The sequence below is a fragment of the Myotis brandtii genome, unplaced genomic scaffold (assembly GCF_000412655.1).
Source record: "Myotis brandtii unplaced genomic scaffold, ASM41265v1 scaffold686, whole genome shotgun sequence".
NCBI lineage: Eukaryota > Metazoa > Chordata > Mammalia > Chiroptera > Vespertilionidae > Myotis > Myotis brandtii.
The window spans coordinates 3,671,424-3,677,740 of record NW_005370683.1 but is presented as its reverse complement, the minus strand read 5'-3'; the positions used below and the strand labels follow the sequence as shown (position 1 = coordinate 3,677,740).

At 36.4% G+C, this 6,317-nt stretch overlaps 1 pseudogene; it reads left to right on the top strand.

Annotated features, from left to right (window-relative positions):
• The first annotated feature begins 1,394 nt into the window (after nucleotides 1-1,394).
• On the top strand, nucleotides 1,395-2,276 carry LOC102261645 (annotated as a pseudogene).
• The last annotated feature ends 4,041 nt before the right edge of the window (nucleotides 2,277-6,317 follow it).

The window sequence follows — 6,317 nt, the reverse complement described above, 5'->3', positions numbered from 1 at the left end:
CACCTTTTCTAGAGTCTACATAGATGATTTTTGTTATTTAAAAAATACTCTTGTAGGAAGCTACCTTTTCAATTTGCAAGTTAAAGTGCATAAAACGTGTTACTCTTAGCATTTTGTAGAACTGTTTTGTCTATATTTGACTACCATAATTTGATCAACATTTATTGACATTGAATGTAGAGCATACTAGACAAATGGAAAGTGCCCCTTCTGGTCCAGGGGACTACAGATTATATATATATCCACCCTGTTGGAAAAGTTAATAATAACTGCACAAAATTACCTTCCAGAATCAATTTAAATTCTCTCAAATTTTTAATTACATATTAAACACTCTTCCTTGGCCAACTAGTAATTAGGAAAAAGAAGAATGCATATACAATGTGTCTACTTTCTATTTTTAACTTTCATTGAAAACATGGCCAAAGTCATTAATTTAAATGAAAGGAAATGTTCATGCCATTGTTGAGTTTCAAAAGAATTCAAAACCACCTTCATTCAAATTCAAAAGACAATAATATAAAACAAACTTTCATCCATTATATTCATATTTCTTACTATAATTTTATTGCCTTATTACTCACATAGGATCATATAAGTGGGTATTTTTTGTTTTCTTGTTATTTACATGAAGCCATTTTACATGGACTATAATTCTCCATAGTCTTTGCTTTGAAGAGCACAGCATGTGTTTCTGAGATTTAATAGGGACAGTTTTCACATGCTTGTTTTGAGTATATAATAGTGTAATATTAAGAACATAAGTTCTGGAGTAAAAAGGTCAACATTTGAATCTTGGCTCAAATACTTATCAATTATATAATTTTGTGCAACATGTTTAATGTCTCTGGGCTTCCATTTCCTTATTTATAAACTGGATTAGTAATAATATATTGATCAAGGCATTTTTAGGAGGATTAAATAAGTCCATTTATGTAAAGTGCATAGAAAAGTGTGTAGCATATAAGTTCTCAGTAAATGTTCTATTTTAATTATTGATATATTACTTATTACCTTTTTATTAAATATAATATTACAATATAGTATCCATCTGTAAACAGTTTTCAGAAAGTTGACTGTTTTATTTGGGGAAATATCTTGAGCAAGAGATGGAATGTAGAACTAAGAACAATTTTTTAAAAAGAATAAAAAGAAGTAGTAAACAAAATCTGAAGAAGAAATGAACAGAAATCAAGAGAAGGGGGTGGGGAAAAGGAGAAAAATTACTAAAAGGTACAGATGGAAGATTGAGTAGCATGGCAAGGGGCCAAAGCAGAGGGAAGGAGGAAGGCAGGGAGCCCCAGAGCTGGAGTCAAAGTCAGAGGTGGGGACCTCCGCGTAGCGTGGTGGGGGCAGTGCCCGGTTCTGAACCACAGCAGTGGGAAGGATGGACCATGGTGAAGATCAACGACCTAGGCCCGCAGATTCAGCAGCTTCCACACTGCGAGACCACCAGGGAGCGTGAACTCAAGGCCCTATACACTAGGCAGAGAGATCGTGGTAGAGGAGAGCAATGTGCAGGGGTGGACTCGTCAGTCACAGTATGTGACAACATCCACGGACAAGTCTATGACTTCGAGGAGCTGTTCAGAGTGGGTAGCAATGTCCCTGAGAGCAACTACCTGTTCATGGGAGACTTTATGGATTGTGGTTTCTAAGGTGTTGAAACATACCTCCTGCTGCTATCATCCTGATCCCAGGCAACCAGAAGAGCTGCCTGATCACCTGGGTCTCCTGCTTCTCTGATGAGTGTTTGTGCAAGTACACTGGGTGACCTCATGGCGCTACTGCCTGAGATCTTTGACAACCTCAGCCTGTGGCCATCATTGATGACAAGATCTTTTGAGTGTATGGGGCCTCTCCCCCTCATCCAGACCCTGGACCAGATCCAGAGGTTGGAGCAAAAGCAAGAAGTGCTCCACAATGGGTGCACATGTGACCTATTCTGGTCTGACCAGATATAACAGGCTGGGGTGTAAGCCCTATTGGGGCTAGCTGCCATTTTGTCAGTGACACGTGGCCTACTTCCATGCAAGCAATGACACTGACATGATCTGCCACCCAACTCCCACCAACTAGAGATAGAAGGTTTCGAGTGGCACTTCAATGAAACTGCTCATTATATGGTTGCCACTCAACTACTGTTACTGCTGGGACTGTGGCAGCTCTCTTGGAGTTAGATGAGCATCTCCAGAAAGAGCTCATCATCTTCTATGCTCCTCCTCAAGAGACAGGGACATCCCTGCCAAGAAGCCCATGCTGACTACTTCCTGTGACCCTTTCGGCCCCTGCCCGCCTCCAGCCGCTCTAGCCATCAGACCACTGTGACTCTGCCCTCTCCCCCACAGAAAGCCAGGCATTGGGGGCAGAAGGCTGTCCCCTGCTCTGCTGACCCCTCAAAGAGGGCACGTGAGGATGAGGAGTTTCTCTGGAGAGACTCAGAGTGTCAGCTCCATTCTCCTCCTTTCTTTTCTCCCCACTTGAAATCATTAAGTGTCAATAATTTTTTTTCTTTCTTTTTTGTTTTTAGATAAAAGGTTTGAGAAGAAAAAAAATGTATAAAGTAAATTTTAAAAAGAAAAACAGTGAGTAGATTTAGAGAAAATATTAATGTTAATATTACTTATAGTAATAATTGTAATGTTAACCGTAGTAATAGTTCAGGAGTTATTTAGATATGGAAAATCATAAACATGTGACTCTAAGGACTATAATTTAGATAACACTATTCTATTCCATATTCTTTCTGATCATAGGCCCTGCTTTAAGTTTCCCTAGAATTAACTCTACAGTTAATTTCAATAAACTGTGTTATTATATTTCAGTCAGTCTTTCAGACAACTCAGAGAAACAAGAGACCGCATAAACCAAAGCAAAGAAACAGTTTTAGAATAAGACAATCCTGGGGTTACATCTTAACTGGAATTTTTATTTCATCTACGAATCTGATTTTTTTCTCTTTTTATCAAAAGTCCTTGACCAGGAACAGCCATATTACTGCTCACCCAGATTGCTGTGTGGCATTTCCCCTCTTCTCCTATCAGGGCCGGGAAAGTTCTAGAAGGCTCTAGATTTAATGTAAGACACTCAGTTTCAGCTTCTGCTTCCACATATTTTAGAACTCTAGGGCCAGTAGCTCCTAACTCTTGTGGAAGCAGCTAAAACAAATATATTTACCCATTGGGCTTAGATTTTTTACTTCATACCTTTCTTTTGAGTTAACCTATGTATTTAATGTTTTTTTTTAGTTTAATTTTTCTTCCTTTCCTTCTATTCATGCTTTTTTTTTTAAATGTGTTTGTGGTAGAAAGCCAAGCATCTGGTTAGCTTAATTTGCCACATTGCCAGGCATCTTCTGTAAGAGACATTTGAAGCTTCTGTAGTCTTGGTTGTTCATAATGGCTTTTAAAATATCACTGCTGTCTGTTTTGTGGTAAGCCTAAAATATGCAGTTTCATGGTGAATGTGTGTAAAAAACTGGCATTTTTCTTGTTTTAAGTAAATTATCCCATTGCTAGGGAAAGAAATTAAGGCAAGATTTGGATCCAATTGTTATTAACAAATCACTAAATAATATTGCCTATAACATTAAACAATGAGACCAATAAACTTATTAGAGACTATTAATAAGGAAATATGTGTTCCCTAAGCTAAATATTGTCTGGCACTATGAATTATAATTTTGAAATGGTAATTCAAAAATATTTTTGAAGATGAGGATATTTTTTAAACTTTTAATAAATAATCCTATTTTTGGAAAAAAATTATAATGGGACCATGGATTGGAAAATGCAGAATCAAAAATATATATTTCTAATGATATTATTAAAATTAATTTTATTACTGTTCCATATAATCTATTAAAATGAAAACAAAAAAAAATTCTGGAAATTTTCTTTCAACAATATGGAAATATTGAATTAGTCTTTCTCTGATAGAACATTAACTTAGTGGAGTTTTTTTCTAGTTGTATTTTCCTTGATTTTTCTCTGAATTGATTTACTCTTCTCTGTGTTTAATCCATGTCAATAGCATCCGGTTAAAAATGGAAAGACAATCACTTTTCTTTATAATAACCCAAACAGTAATGAGCCTAACTTATTAACAAGTTGACAGTTGACTAATCATTGTGGCACTCATAGAACTAGCTGCTTCTGTTGGATCAATATGTTGTAGTAACTACTTGTGTGATTTGGCTCTAATTTTGTTAGTAATAATAGAGCTTAGAGAAACCTTTACATCCTTATTTTTCACGGAAACTCCACACATTATAGAAGCTGTTCTTTGCATAACAATTAGTATTATAACGATCTGATTGTCTAAACAGTTATCACAGTTTCAGGGAAGTGATTTTGCACGTTCACCACAGACATGTGGCGCCATTTAATGTGGAGGCATGCAGTTACCCTCTGCATTCATTATGTGTAGAAGACAGTTGAAGCACTCAGATCTATACTGATAGCTCTCTGTTTCAGGCCAGTTGTATGCATTGATCAAATAACTGAAAATATTTTCAAATATTCACGACATTTGCCATCATAAAGACTTGACTTCAGAGTAATAAATATCACTGAAAAAATAATATACTAACTGTGACTTGCACACTCACCATTAGCAATGGAGGGTTTTAAGTTCAATTTGTAAAAGATATATTTTCCCATCAAAACTTTGTCTTTTAGTAAAGTGTATTGGCAATTGGTGATGTCTTGGTTATGGTTGTGTTTTCCTAGTAATAGCAGTCAGTTTGCTAATGCAACCACATTTATTTGCTTTATTTGTGACCAGTGTTATGTGTTTGTGGGACAGAGTTGTTGTCCTAGTTAGTAGCCATAAAAAAAGTGTTTGCTTCTTGGGATCTAATTGGTCCTTAAGAAAATTTTAACCTGCTATGTAGATCTCATAAATATTACATTCACCAAAGGGATCAACCAACATATGAACTGTCCCCATACCCTATTAACTATGGGAGACAAAGGTAAAAATTGCTCTGTTTTTAGTATTTGCATGTAGCCTACGCAGGAGTAGAAATGTTAATGGAAACATATAATAGACATTTATAGTGTTCCTAGCTTCATTATTGGTAGTTACCTCATTCTGTTTCATTTGAATTTGTGCTTGTATAACATGAGAATCTGGATTAGAATATAGAGTAAGATAACTTAAGTGTTAAAATTTTGGCTGCCTTATCCCTGTTTATACTCGGGGAGAAAATTAGGTCATGGATGGGACAGGTGTGTTGCAGGTGTATTACAGACTGTTCTTCCGACACAAGAGGACAGCCAAGTCCAAACATAAACCAAGTTCAAGAACCAAGAAATTTAGCCCTGCAGCTAGGTTTCCAAAATGAAGGATAACTCAAAGATGTCAAATTAAAATGGGAAATAATGAAAGAAAGAGCTTTATGTTGTATGCCTGTTTAATCTAATTATGCATTTTGAAAATAAGTCAAAACTGGCAAGAGATTGGTCTTAAGCTGTTGTGTTGTTTTTTAAATATAATTTTATTGATTTCAGAGAAGAAGGGAAATGGGAAGAGAGAGAGGAAGGGAGGGAGAGTAAGAGAGAGAGAGAGAGAGAGAGAGAGAGAGAGCGCAATGATGAGAAAGAATCATTGATCGGCTGCCTCCTGCACACCCCCTACTGGGGATCAAGCCTGCAACCCTGGCATGTGCCCTGACCAGGAATGGAATCATGACCTCCTGGTTCATGGGTCCACATTCAACTACTGAGCCATATCAGCCAGGCTTGTCTTAGGTTTTAATTCAGAATCCATAGGTTTGAGTGAGATAGTGGCCTGGGGAGGAGTGGGACATATTTTGGGTCAAAAGTATCAGTTGGAAAGAGACAATTACTTTAAAATGTTAATTATCCAATAAATAAAAGGTCTCTAGAATTTTTCCATTGTGAGGATAAAGTGGAATAATGTAATTAGTCTATAACAGTGCTCAATAAATTATTTTATTTTAGTTATTTGTCATATTTTTATTTCTCAAATTGACTGAGTTTTCACATATAACAACAATAAAGGTATTAACACATATACTACTTTCATCAATTATTGAAGCAAAATGTCCTATAACATAATGAGAATAGTATTACATTGACTCTTCCATTACCCACTTACTTTAGGGCAGTGTTTCTCAATCTCGGTGAAAAGCAGAATTAGTACGGGAGCTTTTATAAAGTATCCATGCCCAGGTGCTACCGCTGCACATGAATTCAGATCTCAGGATGAAGCCTAGGCATCAGTGTTTTTTAAAAGCTCCGCTGGTGTTTTCGATGTACAATAAGGGTTGACAACTACATGAAAGGACACTA